Below are 21749 nucleotides of genomic sequence, written 5' to 3' on the forward strand. Positions count from 1 at the left end.
ACACTGACAAACTGATACTCAGACACTGACAAACTGACACTTACACACTGACACACACTCATACACTGACAAACTGACACTCACACACTGACAAACTGACACTCACACACTGACAAACTGACACTCACACACTGACAAATTGACACACTCACACTGACAAACTGACACTCACACACTGACAAACTGATACTCAGACACTGACAAACTGACACTTACACACTGACACACACTCATACACTGACAAACTGACACTCACACACTGACAAACTGACACTCACACACTGACAAACTGACACTCACACACTGACAAATTGACACACTCACACTGACAAACTGACACTCACACACTGACAAACTGACACTCACACACTGACACACACTCACACACTGACAAACTGACACTCACACACTGACAAACTGACAACCTGACACACTCACACTGACAAACTGACACTCACACACTGACAAACTGACACTCACACACTGACAAACTGTCACTCACACACTGACAAACTGACAAACACACACTGACAAACTGACTCTCACACACTGACAAACTGATACTCAGACACTGACAAACTGACACTCACACACTGACACACACTCATACACTGACAAACTGACACTCACACACTGACAAACTGACACACACACTGACACACACTCACACACTGACAAACTGACACTCACACACTGACAAATTGACACTCACACACTGACACACACTCACACACTGACAAACTGACACTCACACACTGACAAACTCACACTCACACACTGACAAACTGACACTCACACACTGACACACACTCACACACTGACAAACTGACACTCACACTCTGACAAACTGACACTCACACACTGACAAACTGACACACTCACACTGACAAACTGACACTCACACACTGACAAATTGACACACTCACACTGACAAACTGACACTCACACACTGACAAACTGACACTCACAAACTGACAACCTGACACACTCACACTGACAAACTGACACTCACACACTGACAAACTGACACTCACACACTGACAAACTGACACTCACACACTGACAAACTGTCACTCACACACTGACAAACTGACTCTCACACACTGACAAACTGATGCTCAGACACTGACAAACTGACACTCACACACTGACACACACTCATACACTGACAAACTGACACTCACACACTGACAAACTGACACTCACACACTGACAAACTGACACACACACTGACACACACTCACACACTGACAAACTGACACTCACACACTGACAAATTGACACTCACACACTGACACACACTCACACACTGACAAACTGACACTCACACACTGACAAACTGACACTCACACACTGACAAACTGACACACTCACACTGACAAACTGACACTCACACACTGACACACACTCACACACTGACAAACTGACACTCATACACCGACAAACTGACACTCGCACACTGACAAACTGACACACTCACACTGACAAACTGACACTCACACACTGACAAATTGACACACTCACACTGACAAACTGACACTCACACACTGACAAACTGACACACACACACTGACAAACTGACATTCACACACTGACAAACTGACAAACACACACTGACAAACTGACACTCACAAACTGACAAACTGACACTCACACACTGACAAACTGACACTCACACACTGACAAACTGACACTCATACACTGACAAACTGACACTCACACACTGACAAACTGACAAACACACATTGACAAACTGACACTCATACACTGACAAACACACAATGACAAACTGACACTCACACACTGACACACACTGACAAACTGACACTCACACTGACAAACTGACAAACACACACTGACAAACTGACACTCACACTGGCAAACTGACAAACACACACTGACACACACTCACACACTGACAAACTGACACTCACACACTGACACACACTGACAAACTGACACTCACACACTGACAAACTGACACTCACACACTGACAAACTGACACTCACACACTGACACACACACACTGACAAACTGACACTCACACACTGACAAACTGACACTCACACACTGACAAACTGACACTCACACACTGACACACTCACACACTGTCAAACTGACACTCACACACTGGCAAACTGACAAACACACACTGACACACACTCACACACTGACAAACTGACACTCACACACTGACACACACTGACAAACTGACACTCACACACTGACAAACTGACACTCACACACTGACAAACTGACACTCACACACTGACACACTCACACACTGTCAAACTGACACTCACACACTGACAAACTGACAAACACACCCTGACAAACTGACAAACACACACTGACAAACTGACACTCACACACTGACAAACTGACACTCACACACTGACACTCACACACTGACAAACTGACACTCACACACTGACAAACTGACAAACACACACTGACAAACTGACACTCACACACTGACAAACTGACAGTCACACAATGACAAACTGACACTCACACAATGACAAACTGACAAACACACACTTACAAACTGACACTCACACACTGACAAACAGACACCCACACGCTGACACACTGACACCCACACGCTGACACTCACACGCTGACAAACTGACACTCACACACTGACAAACTGACACTCACACACCGACAAACTGACACTCACACACTGACAAACTGACACTCACACTGACAAACTGACAATCACACACTGACAAACTGACACTCACACACTGACAAACTGACACTCGCACACTGACAAACTGACACTCGCACACTTGACAAACTGACACTCGCACACTGACAAACAGCCACTCACACACTGACAAACTGACACACACACACTGACAAACTGACACTCGCACACTGACAAACTGACACTCGCATACTGACAAACTGACACTCGCACACTGACAAACTGACACTCGCACACTGACAAACTGACACACACACACTGACAAACTGACACTCACACACTGACAAACCGACACTCACACACTGACAAACCGACACTCACACACTGACACACACTCACACACTGACAAACTGACACTCACACACTGACAAACTGACACTCACACACTGACAAACTGACACTCACACACTGACACTCACACTGACAAACTGACACACACACTGACAAACTGACACTCACACACTGACAAACTGACACTCACACACTCACACACTGACAAACTGACACTCACACACTGACAATCTGACACTCACACACTGACAAACTGACACTCACACACTGACACACACTCACACACTGACAAACTGACAAACACACACTGACACACTCACACACTGACATACTGACACTCACACACTGATACACACTCACACACTGACAAACTGACAATCACACACTGACAAACTGACTCTCACACACTGACAAACTGACACTCACACACTGACAAACTGACACACTCACACACTGACAAACTGACACTCACACACTGACAAACTGACAAACACAAACTGACACTCACACACTGACAAACTGACACTCACACTGACAAACTGACACTCACACACTGACAAACTGACAAACACACACTGACAAACTTACACTCACACACTGACAAACTGACACTCACACACTGACAAATTGACACTCACACACTGACACACACTCACACACTGACAAACTGACACTCACACACTGAAAAAACTGACACTCACACACTGACAAACTGACACTCACACACTGACAAACACAGACTGACAAACTGACACTCACACACTGACAAACTGACACTCACACACTGACAAACTGACAAACATACACTCACACACTGACAAACTGACACACACACACTGACAAACTGACAAACACACACTGACACACACTCACACACTGACAAACTGACACTCACACACTGACAAACTGACACTCACACACTGACACACACTCACACACTGACAAACTGACACTCACACTCTGACAAACTGACACTCACACACTGACAAACTGACACTCACACACTGACAAACTGACACACTCACACTGACAAACTGACACTCACACACTGACAAATTGACACACTCACACTGACAAACTGACACTCACACACTGACAAACTGACACTCACACACTGACACACACTCACACACTGACAAACTGACACTCACACACTGACAAACTGACACTCACACACTGACAACCTGACACACTCACACTGACAAACTGACACACACACACTGACAAACTGACAAACACACACTGACAAACTGACTCTCACACACTGACAAACTGATACTCAGACACTGACAAACTGACACTTACACACTGACACACACTCATACACTGACAAACTGACACTCACACACTGACAAACTGACACTCACACACTGACAAACTGACACTCACACACTGACAAATTGACACACTCACACTGACAAACTGACACTCACACACTGACAAACTGACACTCACACACTGACACACACTCACACACTGACAAACTGACACTCACACACTGACAAACTGACAACCTGACACACTCACACTGACAAACTGACACTCACACAGTGACAAACTGACACTCACACACTGACAAACTGACACTCACACACTGACAAACTGTCACTCACACACTGACAAACTGACAAACACACACTGACAAACTGACTCTCACACACTGACAAACTGATACTCAGACACTGACAAACTGACACTCACACACTGACACACACTCACACACTGACAAACTGACACTCACACACTGACACACACTCACACACTGACAAACTGACACTCACACACTGAAACAACTGACACTCACACACTGACAAACTGACACTCACACACTGACAAACACAGACTGACAAACTGACACTCACACACTGACAAACTGACACTCACACACTGACAAACTGACAAACATACACTCACACACTGACAAACTGACACACACACACTGACAAACTGACAAACACACACTGACACACACTCACACACTGACAAACTGACACTCACACACTGACAAACTGACACTCACACACTGACACACACTCACACACTGACAAACTGACACTCACACTCTGACAAACTGACACTCACACACTGACAAACTGACACTCACACACTGACAAACTGACACACTCACACTGACAAACTGACACTCACACACTGACAAATTGACACACTCACACTGACAAACTGACACTCACACACTGACAAACTGACACTCACACACTGACACACACTCACACACTGACAAACTGACACTCACACACTGACAACCTGACACACTCACACTGACAAACTGACACTCACACACTGACAAACTGACAAACACACACTGACAAACTGACTCTCACACACTGACAAACTGACACTCACACACTGACACACACTGACAAACTGACACTCACACTGACAAACTGACAAACACACACTGACAAACTGACACTCACACTGGCAAACTGACAAACACACACTGACACACACTCACACACTGACAAACTGACACTCACACACTGACACACACTGACAAACTGACACTCACACACTGACAAACTGACACTCACACACTGACAAACTGACACTCACACACTGACACACACACACTGACAAACTGACACTCACACACTGACAAACTGACACTCACACACTGACAAACTGACACTCACACACTGACACACTCACACACTGTCAAACTGACACTCACACACTGGCAAACTGACAAACACACACTGACACACACTCACACACTGACAAACTGACACTCACACACTGACACACACTGACAAACTGACACTCACACACTGACAAACTGACACTCACACACTGACAAACTGACACTCACACACTGACACACTCACACACTGTCAAACTGACACTCACACACTGACAAACTGACAAACACACCCTGACAAACTGACAAACACACACTGACAAACTGACACTCACACACTGACAAACTGACACTCACACACTGACACTCACACACTGACAAACTGACACTCACACACTGACAAACTGACAAACACACACTGACAAACTGACACTCACACACTGACAAACTGACAGTCACACAATGACAAACTGACACTCACACAATGACAAACTGACAAACACACACTTACAAACTGACACTCACACACTGACAAACAGACACCCACACGCTGACACACTGACACCCACACGCTGACACTCACACGCTGACAAACTGACACTCACACACTGACAAACTGACACTCACACACTGACAAACTGACACTCGCACACTTGACAAACTGACACTCGCACACTGACAAACAGCCACTCACACACTGACAAACTGACACACACACACTGACAAACTGACACTCGCACACTGACAAACTGACACTCGCATACTGACAAACTGACACTCGCACACTGACAAACTGACACTCGCACACTGACAAACTGACACACACACACTGACAAACTGACACTCACACACTGACAAACCGACACTCACACACTGACAAACCGACACTCACACACTGACACACACTCACACACTGACAAACTGACACTCACACACTGACAAACTGACACTCACACACTGACAAACTGACACTCACACACTGACACTCACACTGACAAACTGACACACACACTGACAAACTGACACTCACACACTGACAAACTGACACTCACACACTCACACACTGACAAACTGACACTCACACACTGACAATCTGACACTCACACACTGACAAACTGACACTCACACACTGACACACACTCACACACTGACAAACTGACAAACACACACTGACACACTCACACACTGACATACTGACACTCACACACTGATACACACTCACACACTGACAAACTGACAATCACACACTGACAAACTGACTCTCACACACTGACAAACTGACACTCACACACTGACAAACTGACACACTCACACACTGACAAACTGACACTCACACACTGACAAACTGACAAACACAAACTGACACTCACACAGTGACAAACTGACACTCACACTGACAAACTGACACTCACACACTGACAAACTGACAAACACACACTGACAAACTTACACTCACACACTGACAAACTGACACTCACACACTGACAAATTGACACTCACACACTGACACACACTCACACACTGACAAACTGACACTCACACACTGAAAAAACTGACACTCACACACTGACAAACTGACACTCACACACTGACAAACACAGAATGACAAACTGACACTCACACACTGACAAACTGACACTCACACACTGACAAACTGACAAACATACACTCACACACTGACAAACTGACACACACACACTGACAAACTGACAAACACACACTGACACACACTCACACACTGACAAACTGACACTCACACACTGACAAACAGAGACTCACACACTGACACACACTCACACACTGACAAACTGACACTCACACTCTGACAAACTGACACTCACACACTGACAAACTGACACTCACACACTGACAAACTGACACACTCACACTGACAAACTGACACTCACACACTGACAAATTGACACACTCACACTGACAAACTGACACTCACACACTGACAAACTGACACTCACACACTGACACACACTCACACACTGACAAACTGACACTCACACACTGACAAACTGACACTCACACACTGACAACCTGACACACTCACACTGACAAACTGACACTCACACACTGACAAACTGACAAACACACACTGACAAACTGACTCTCACACACTGACAAACTGATACTCAGACACTGACAAACTGACACTTACACACTGACACACACTCATACACTGACAAACTGACACTCACACACTGACAAACTGACACTCACACACTGACAAACTGACACTCACACACTGACAAATTGACACACTCACACTGACAAACTGACACTCACACACTGACAAACTGACACTCACACACTGACACACACTCACACACTGACAAACTGACACTCACACACTGACAAACTGACAACCTGACACACTCACACTGACAAACTGACACTCACACTGACAAACTGACACTCACACAGTGACAAACTGACACTCACACACTGACAAACTGACACTCACACACTGACAAACTGTCACTCACACACTGACAAACTGACAAACACACACTGACAAACTGACTCTCACACACTGACAAACTGATACTCAGACACTGACAAACTGACACTCACACACTGACACACACTCACACACTGACAAACTGACACTCACACACTGAAACAACTGACACTCACACACTGACAAACTGACACTCACACACTGACAAACACAGACTGACAAACTGACACTCACACACTGACAAACTGACACTCACACACTGACAAACTGACAAACATACACTCACACACTGACAAACTGACACACACACACTGACAAACTGACAAACACACACTGACACACACTCACACACTGACAAACTGACACTCACACACTGACAAACTGACACTCACACACTGACACACACTCACACACTGACAAACTGACACTCACACTCTGACAAACTGACACTCACACACTGACAAACTGACACTCACACACTGACAAACTGACACACTCACACTGACAAACTGACACTCACACACTGACAAATTGACACACTCACACTGACAAACTGACACTCACACACTGACAAACTGACACTCACACACTGACACACACTCACACACTGACAAACTGACACTCACACACTGACAAACTGACACTCACACACTGACAACCTGACACACTCACACTGACAAACTGACACTCACACACTGACAAACTGACAAACACACACTGACAAACTGACTCTCACACACTGACAAACTGACACTCACACACTGACAAACTGACACTCACACACTGACAAATTGACACACTCACACTGACAAACTGACACTCACACACTGACAAACTGACACTCACACACTGACACACACTCACACACTGACAAACTGACACTCACACACTGACAAACTGACAACCTGACACACTCACACTGACAAACTGACACTCACACAGTGACAAACTGACACTCACACACTGACAAACTGACACTTACACACTGACAAACTGTCACTCACACACTGACAAACTGACAAACACACACTGACAAACTGACTCTCACACACTGACAAACTGATACTCATACACTGACAAACTGACACTCACACACTGACAAACTGACACACACACTGACACACACTCACACACTGACAAACTGACACTCACACACTGACAAATTGACACTCACACACTGACACACACTCACACACTGACAAACTGACACTCACACACTGACAAACTCACACTCACACACTGACAAACTGACACTCACACACTGACACACACTCACACACTGACAAACTGACACTCACACTCTGACAAACTGACACTCACACACTGACAAACTGACACTCACACACTGACAAACTGACACACTCACACTGACAAACTGACACTCACACACTGACAAATTGACACACTCACACTGACAAACTGACACTCACACACTGACAAACTGACACTCACACACTGACACACACTCACACACTGACAAACTGACACTCATACACTGACAAACTGACACTCACACACTGACAAACTGACACTCACACACTGACAAACTGACACACACACTGACACACACTCACACACTGACAAACTGACACTCACACACTGACAAATTGACACTCACACACTGACACACACTCACACACTGACAAACTGACACTCACACACTGACAAACTGACACTCACACACTGACAAACTGACACTCACACACTGACAAACTGACACTCACACACTGACAAATTGACACACTCACACTGACAAACTGACACTCACACACTGACACACACTCACACACTGACAAACTGACACTCATACACCGACAAACTGACACTCGCACACTGACAAACTGACACACTCACACTGACAAACTGACACTCACACACTGACAAATTGACACACTCACACTGACAAACTGACACTCACACACTGACAAACTGACACACACACACTGACAAACTGACATTCACACACTGACAAACTGACACTCACAAACTGACAAACTGACACTCACACACTGACAAACTGACACTCACACACTGACAAACTGACACTCACACACTGACAAACTGACAAACACACATTGACAAACTGACACTCATACACTGACAAACATACACTGACAAACTGACACTCACACACTGACACACACTGACAAACTGACACTCACACTGACAAACTGACAAACACACACTGACAAACTGACACTCACACTGGCAAACTGACAAACACACACTGACACACACTCACACACTGACAAACTGACACTCACACACTGACACACACTGACAAACTGACACTCACACACTGACAAACTGACACTCACACACTGACAAACTGACACTCACACACTGACACACACACACTGACAAACTGACACTCACACACTGACAAACTGACACTCACACACTGACAAACTGACACTCACACACTGACACACTCACACACTGTCAAACTGACACTCACACACTGACAAACTGACAAACACACCCTGACAAACTGACACTCACACACTGACACACTCACACACTGACAAATTGACACTCACACACTGACAAACTGACAAACACACACTGACAAACTCACACACTGACAAACTGACACACTCACACTGACAAACTGACACACACACTGACAAACTGACTCTCACACACTGACAAACTGACACTCACACACTGACAAACTGACACACTCACACACTGACAAACTGACACTCACACACTGACAAACTGACAAACACAAACTGACACTCACAGACTGACAAACTGACACTCACACACTGACAAACTGACACTCACACACTGACAAACTGACACTCACACTCTGACAAACTGACAAACTCACACTCACGCACTGACAAACTGACACTCACACTGACAAACTGACACTCACACACTGACAAACTGACACTCACACACTGACAAACTGACAAACTTACACTCACACACTGACAAACGTACACTCACACACTGACAAACTGACACACACACTGACAAACTGACAAACACACACTGACAAATTGACACTCACACACTGACAAACTGACACTCACACACTGACAACCTGACACTCACACACTGACAACCTGACACACTCACACTGACAAACTGACACTCACACACTGACAAACTGACACTCACACACTGACAAACTGACACTCACACACTGACAAACTGACACACTGACAAACTGACACTCACACACTGACAAACTGACACTCACACACTGACACACACTCACTCACTGACAAACTGACACTCACACACTGACAAACTGACACACACACACTGACAAACTGACACTCACACACTGTCAAACTGACACTCACACACTGACAAACTGACACTCACACAATGACAAACTGACACTCACACACTGACAAACTGACAAACACACACTGACAAACTGACACTCAAACACTGACAAACTGACACTCACATACTGACAAATTGACAAACACACACTGACAAACTGACACTCACACACTGACAAACTGACATACACGCTGACAAACTGACAAACACACACTGACAAACTGACACTCACACACTGACAACCTGACACTCACACACTGACACACACTCACACACTGACAAACTGACACTCACACACTGACAAACTGACACTCACACACTGACAAACTGACACTCACACACTGACAAACTGACACTCACACACTGACACACTCACACACTGACAAATTGACACTCACACACTGACAAATTGACAAACACAGACTGACAAACTGACACTCACACACTGACAAACTGACACTCACACACTGACAAACTGACACTCACACACTGACACACACTCACACACTGACAAACTGACACTCACTCACTGACAAACTGACACTCACACACTGACACACACTGACAAACTGACACTCACTCACTGACGAACTGACACACTCACACTGACAAACTGACACTCAAACACTGACGAACTGAAACTCACACACTGACACTCACACTGACAAACTGACACTCACACACTGACAAACTGACACTCACACACTGACAAACTGACACTCACACACTCACACACTGACAAACTGACACTCACACACTGACAAACTGACACTCACACACTGACAAACTGACAAACACACACTGACAAACTGACACACTCACACTGACAAACTGACACACACACTGACAAACTGACACTCACACACTGACACACACTCACACACTGACAAACTGACACTCACACACTGACAAACTGACACTCACACACTGACAAACTGACACACTCACACTGACAAACTGACACACACACTGACAAACTGACTCTCACACACTGACAAACTGACACTCACACACTGACAAACTGACACACTCACACACTGACAAACTGACACTCACACACTGACAAACTGACAAACACAAACTGACACTCACACACTGACAAACTGACACTCACACACTGACAAACTGACACACACACACTGACAACCTGACACTCACACACTGACAAACTGACACTCACACACTGACAAACTGACAAACACAAACTGACAAACACACACTGACAAACTGACACTCATACACTGACAAACACACACTGACAAACTGACACTCACACACTGACACACACTGACAAACTGACACTCACACTGACAAACTGACAAACACACACTGACAAACTGACACTCACACTGGCAAACTGACAAACACACACTGACACACACTCACACACTGACAAACTGACACTCACACACTGACACACACTGACAAACTGACACTCACACACTGACAAACTGACACTCACACACTGACAAACTGACACTCACACACTGACACACACTCACACACTGACAAACTGACACTCACACACTGACAAACTGACACTCACACACTGACAAACTGACACACACACTGACACACTCACACACTGACAAACTGACAAACACACCCTGACAAACTGACACTCACACACTGACACACTCACACACTGACAAATTGACACTCACACACTGACAAACTGACAAACACACACTGACACACTCACACACTGACAAACTGACACACTCACACTGACAAACTGACACACACACTGACAAACTGACTCTCACACACTGACAAACTGACACTCACACACTGACAAACTGACACTCACACACTGACACACTCACACACTGACAAATTGACACTCACACACTGACAAATTGACAAACACAGACTGACAAACTGACACTCACACACTGACAAACTGACACTCACACACTGACAAACTGACACTCACACACTGACACACACTCACACACTGACAAACTGACACTCACTCACTGACAAACTGACACTCACACACTGACACACACTGACAAACTGACACTCACTCACTGACGAACTGACACACTCACACTGACAAACTGACACTCAAACACTGACGAACTGAAACTCACACACTGACACTCACACTGACAAACTGACACTCACACACTGACAAACTGACACTCACACACTGACAAACTGACACTCACACACTGACAAACTGACAAACACACACTGACAAACTGACACACTCACACTGACAAACTGACACACACACTGACAAACTGACACTCACACACTGACACACACTCACACACTGACAAACTGACACTCACACACTGACAAACTGACACTCACACACTGACAAACTGACACACTCACACTGACAAACTGACACACACACTGACAAACTGACTCTCACACACTGACAAACTGACACTCACACACTGACAAACTGACACACTCACACACTGACAAACTGACACTCACACACTGACAAACTGACAAACACAAACTGACACTCACACACTGACAAACTGACACTCACACACTGACAAACTGACACACACACACTGACAACCTGACACTCACACACTGACAAACTGACACTCACACACTGACAAACTGACAAACACAAACTGACAAACACACACTGACAAACTGACACTCATACACTGACAAACACACACTGACAAACTGACACTCACACACTGACACACACTGACAAACTGACACTCACACTGACAAACTGACAAACACACACTGACAAACTGACACTCACACTGGCAAACTGACAAACACACACTGACACACACTCACACACTGACAAACTGACACTCACACACTGACACACACTGACAAACTGACACTCACACACTGACAAACTGACACTCACACACTGACAAACTGACACTCACACACTGACACACACTCACACACTGACAAACTGACACTCACACACTGACAAACTGACACTCACACACTGACAAACTGACACACACACTGACACACTCACACACTGACAAACTGACAAACACACCCTGACAAACTGACACTCACACACTGACACACTCACACACTGACAAATTGACACTCACACACTGACAAACTGACAAACACACACTGACACACTCACACACTGACAAACTGACACACTCACACTGACAAACTGACACACACACTGACAAACTGACTCTCACACACTGACAAACTGACACTCACACACTGACAAACTGACACACTCACACACTGACAAACTGACACTCACACACTGACAAACTGACAAACACAAACTGACACTCACAGACTGACAAACTGACACTCACACACTGACAAACTGACACTCACACACTGACAAACTGACACTCACACACTGACAAACTGACAAACTTACACTCACACACTGACAAACGTACACTCACACACTGACAAACTGACACACACACTGACAAACTGACAAACACACACTGACAAATTGACACTCACACACTGACAAACTGCCACTCACACACTGACAACCTGACACTCACACACTGACAACCTGACACACTCACACTGACAAACTGACACTCACACACTGACAAACTGACACTCACACACTGACAAACTGACACTCACACACTGACAAACTGACACACTGACAAACTGACACTCACACACTGACAAACTGACACTCACACACTGACACACACTCACTCACTGACAAACTGACACTCACACACTGACAAACTGACACACACACACTGACAAACTGACACTCACACACTGTCAAACTGACACTCACACACTGACAAACTGACACTCACACAATGACAAACTGACACTCACATACTGACAAACTGACAAACACACACTGACAAACTGACACTCAAACACTGACAAACTGACACTCACATACTGACAAATTGACAAACACACACTGACAAACTGACACTCACACACTGACAAACTGACATACACGCTGACAAACTGACAAACACACACTGACAAACTGACACTCACACACTGACAAACTGACACTCACACACTGACACACACTCACACACTGACAAACTGACACTCACACACTGACACACTCACACACTGACAAACTGACACTCACACACTGACAAACTGACACTCATTCACTGACAAACTGACACACACTGACAAACTGACAAATGCACACTGACACACACTCACACACTGACAAACTGACACTCACACACTGACACACACTGACAAACTGACACTCACACACTGACAAACTGACACTCACACACTGACAAACTGACACTCACACACTGACACACACACACTGACAAACTGACACTCACACACTGACAAACTGACACTCACACACTGACAAACTGACACTCACACACTGACACACTCACACACTGTCAAACTGACACTCACACACTGGCAAACTGACAAACACACACTGACACACACTCACACACTGACAAACTGACACTCACACACTGACACACACTGACAAACTGACACTCACACACTGACAAACTGACACTCACACACTGACAAACTGACACTCACACACTGACACACTCACACACTGTCAAACTGACACTCACACACTGACAAACTGACAAACACACCCTGACAAACTGACAAACACACACTGACAAACTGACACTCACACACTGACAAACTGACACTCACACACTGACACTCACACACTGACAAACTGACACTCACACACTGACAAACTGACAAACACACACTGACAAACTGACACTCACACACTGACAAACTGACAGTCACACAATGACAAACTGACACTCACACAATGACAAACTGACAAACACACACTTACAAACTGACACTCACACACTGACAAACAGACACCCACACGCTGACACACTGACACCCACACGCTGACACTCACACGCTGACAAACTGACACTCACACACTGACAAACTGACACTCACACACCGACAAACTGACACTCACACACTGACAAACTGACACTCACACTGACAAACTGACAATCACACACTGACAAACTGACACTCACACACTGACAAACTGACACTCGCACACTGACAAACTGACACTCGCACACTTGACAAACTGACACTCGCACACTGACAAACAGCCACTCACACACTGACAAACTGACACACACACACTGACAAACTGACACTCGCACACTGACAAACTGACACTCGCATACTGACAAACTGACACTCGCACACTGACAAACTGACACTCGCACACTGACAAACTGACACACACACACTGACAAACTGACACTCACACACTGACAAACCGACACTCACACACTGACAAACCGACACTCACACACTGACACACACTCACACACTGACAAACTGACACTCACACACTGACAAACTGACACTCACACACTGACAAACTGACACTCACACACTGACACTCACACTGACAAACTGACACACACACTGACAAACTGACACTCACACACTGACAAACTGACACTCACACACTCACACACTGACAAACTGACACTCACACACTGACAATCTGACACTCACACACTGACAAACTGACACTCACACACTGACACACACTCACACACTGACAAACTGACAAACACACACTGACACACTCACACACTGACATACTGACACTCACACACTGATACACACTCACACACTGACAAACTGACAATCACACACTGACAAACTGACTCTCACACACTGACAAACTGACACTCACACACTGACAAACTGACACACTCACACACTGACAAACTGACACTCACACACTGACAAACTGACAAACACAAACTGACACTCACACAGTGACAAACTGACACTCACACTGACAAACTGACACTCACACACTGACAAACTGACAAACACACACTGACAAACTTACACTCACACACTGACAAACTGACACTCACACACTGACAAATTGACACTCACACACTGACACACACTCACACACTGACAAACTGACACTCACACACTGAAAAAACTGACACTCACACACTGACAAACTGACACTCACACACTGACAAACACAGAATGACAAACTGACACTCACACACTGACAAACTGACACTCACACACTGACAAACTGACAAACATACACTCACACACTGACAAACTGACACACACACACTGACAAACTGACAAACACACACTGACACACACTCACACACTGACAAACTGACACTCACACACTGACAAACTGACACTCACACACTGACACACACTCACACACTGACAAACTGACACTCACACTCTGACAAACTGACACTCACACACTGACAAACTGACACTCACACACTGACAAACTGACACACTCACACTGACAAACTGACACTCACACACTGACAAATTGACACACTCACACTGACAAACTGACACTCACACACTGACAAACTGACACTCACACACTGACACACACTCACACACTGACAAACTGACACTCACACACTGACAAACTGACACTCACACACTGACAACCTGACACACTCACACTGACAAACTGACACTCACACACTGACAAACTGACAAACACACACTGACAAACTGACTCTCACACACTGACAAACTGATACTCAGACACTGACAAACTGACACTTACACACTGACACACACTCATACACTGACAAACTGACACTCACACACTGACAAACTGACACTCACACACTGACAAACTGACACTCACACACTGACAAATTGACACACTCACACTGACAAACTGACACTCACACACTGACAAACTGACACTCACACACTGACACACACTCACACACTGACAAACTGACACTCACACACTGACAAACTGACAACCTGACACACTCACACTGACAAACTGACACTCACACTGACAAACTGACACTCACACAGTGACAAACTGACACTCACACACTGACAAACTGACACTCACACACTGACAAACTGTCACTCACACACTGACAAACTGACAAACACACACTGACAAACTGACTCTCACACACTGACAAACTGATACTCAGACACTGACAAACTGACACTCACACACTGACACACACTCACACACTGACAAACTGACACTCACACACTGAAACAACTGACACTCACACACTGACAAACTGACACTCACACACTGACAAACACAGACTGACAAACTGACACTCACACACTGACAAACTGACACTCACACACTGACAAACTGACAAACATACACTCACACACTGACAAACTGACACACACACACTGACAAACTGACAAACACACACTGACACACACTCACACACTGACAAACTGACACTCACACACTGACAAACTGACACTCACACACTGACACACACTCACACACTGACAAACTGACACTCACACTCTGACAAACTGACACTCACACACTGACAAACTGACACTCACACACTGACAAACTGACACACTCACACTGACAAACTGACACTCACACACTGACAAATTGACACACTCACACTGACAAACTGACACCCGCACACTGACAAACTGACACTCACACACTGACACACACTCACACACTGACAAACTGACACTCACACACTGACAAACTGACACTCACACACTGACAACCTGACACACTCACACTGACAAACTGACACTCACACACTGACAAACTGACAAACACACACTGACAAACTGACTCTCACACACTGACAAACTGATACTCAGACACTGACAAACTGACACTTACACACTGACACACACTCATACACTGACAAACTGACACTCACACACTGACAAACTGACACTCACACACTGACAAACTGACACTCACACACTGACAAATTGACACACTCACACTGACAAACTGACACTCACACACTGACAAACTGACACTCACACACTGACACACACTCACACACTGACAAACTGACACTCACACACTGACAAACTGACAACCTGACACACTCACACTGACAAACTGACACTCACACAGTGACAAACTGACACTCACACACTGACAAACTGACACTTACACACTGACAAACTGTCACTCACACACTGACAAACTGACAAACACACACTGACAAACTGACTCTCACACACTGACAAACTGATACTCATACACTGACAAACTGACACTCACACACTGACAAACTGACACACACACTGACACACACTCACACACTGACAAACTGACACTCACACACTGACAAATTGACACTCACACACTGACACACACTCACACACTGACAAACTGACACTCACACACTGACAAACTCACACTCACACACTGACAAACTGACACTCACACACTGACACACACTCACACACTGACAAACTGACACTCACACTCTGACAAACTGACACTCACACACTGACAAACTGACACTCACACACTGACAAACTGACACACTCACACTGACAAACTGACACTCACACACTGACAAATTGACACACTCACACTGACAAACTGACACTCACACACTGACAAACTGACACTCACACACTGACACACACTCACACACTGACAAACTGACACTCATACACTGACAAACTGACACTCACACACTGACAAACTGACACTCACACACTGACAAACTGACACACACACTGACACACACTCACACACTGACAAACTGACACTCACACACTGACAAATTGACACTCACACACTGACACACACTCACACACTGACAAACTGACACTCACACACTGACAAACTGACACTCACACACTGACAAACTGACACTCACACACTGACAAACTGACACTCACACACTGACAAATTGACACACTCACACTGACAAACTGACACTCACACACTGACACACACTCACACACTGACAAACTGACACTCATACACCGACAAACTGACACTCGCACACTGACAAACTGACACACTCACACTGACAAACTGACACTCACACACTGACAAATTGACACACTCACACTGACAAACTGACACTCACACACTGACAAACTGACACACACACACTGACAAACTGACATTCACACACTGACAAACTGACACTCACAAACTGACAAACTGACACTCACACACTGACAAACTGACACTCACACACTGACAAACTGACACTCACACACTGACAAACTGACAAACACACATTGACAAACTGACACTCATACACTGACAAACACACACTGACAAACTGACACTCACACACTGACACACACTGACAAACTGACACTCACACTGACAAACTGACAAACACACACTGACAAACTGACACTCACACTGGCAAACTGACAAACACACACTGACACACACTCACACACTGACAAACTGACACTCACACACTGACACACACTGACAAACTGACACTCACACACTGACAAACTGACACTCACACACTGACAAACTGACACTCACACACTGACACACACACACTGACAAACTGACACTCACACACTGACAAACTGACACTCACACACTGACAAACTGACACTCACACACTGACACACTCACACACTGACAAATTGACACTCACACACTGACAAACTGACAAACACACACTGACAAACTCACACACTGACAAACTGACACACTCACACTGACAAACTGACACACACACTGACAAACTGACTCTCACACACTGACAAACTGACACTCACACACTGACAAACTGACACACTCACACACTGACAAACTGACACTCACACACTGACAAACTGACAAACACAAACTGACACTCACAGACTGACAAACTGACACTCACACACTGACAAACTGACACTCACACACTGACAAACTGACACTCACACTCTGACAAACTGACAAACTCACACTCACGCACTGACAAACTGACACTCACACTGACAAACTGACACTCACACACTGACAAACTGACACTCACACACTGACAAACTGACAAACTTACACTCACACACTGACAAACGTACACTCACACACTGACAAACTGACACACACACTGACAAACTGACAAACACACACTGACAAATTGACACTCACACACTGACAAACTGACACTCACACACTGACAACCTGACACTCACACACTGACAACCTGACACACTCACACTGACAAACTGACACTCACACACTGACAAACTGACACTCACACACTGACAAACTGACACTCACACACTGACAAACTGACACACTGACAAACTGACACTCACACACTGACAAACTGACACTCACACACTGACACACACTCACTCACTGACAAACTGACACTCACACACTGACAAACTGACACACACACACTGACAAACTGACACTCACACACTGTCAAACTGACACTCACACACTGACAAACTGACACTCACACAATGACAAACTGACACTCACACACTGACAAACTGACAAACACACACTGACAAACTGACACTCAAACACTGACAAACTGACACTCACATACTGACAAATTGACAAACACACACTGACAAACTGACACTCACACACTGACAAACTGACATACACGCTGACAAACTGACAAACACACAC

This window comes from Scyliorhinus torazame, chromosome 22 (assembly GCF_047496885.1).
Source record: "Scyliorhinus torazame isolate Kashiwa2021f chromosome 22, sScyTor2.1, whole genome shotgun sequence".
Lineage (NCBI taxonomy): Eukaryota > Metazoa > Chordata > Chondrichthyes > Carcharhiniformes > Scyliorhinidae > Scyliorhinus > Scyliorhinus torazame.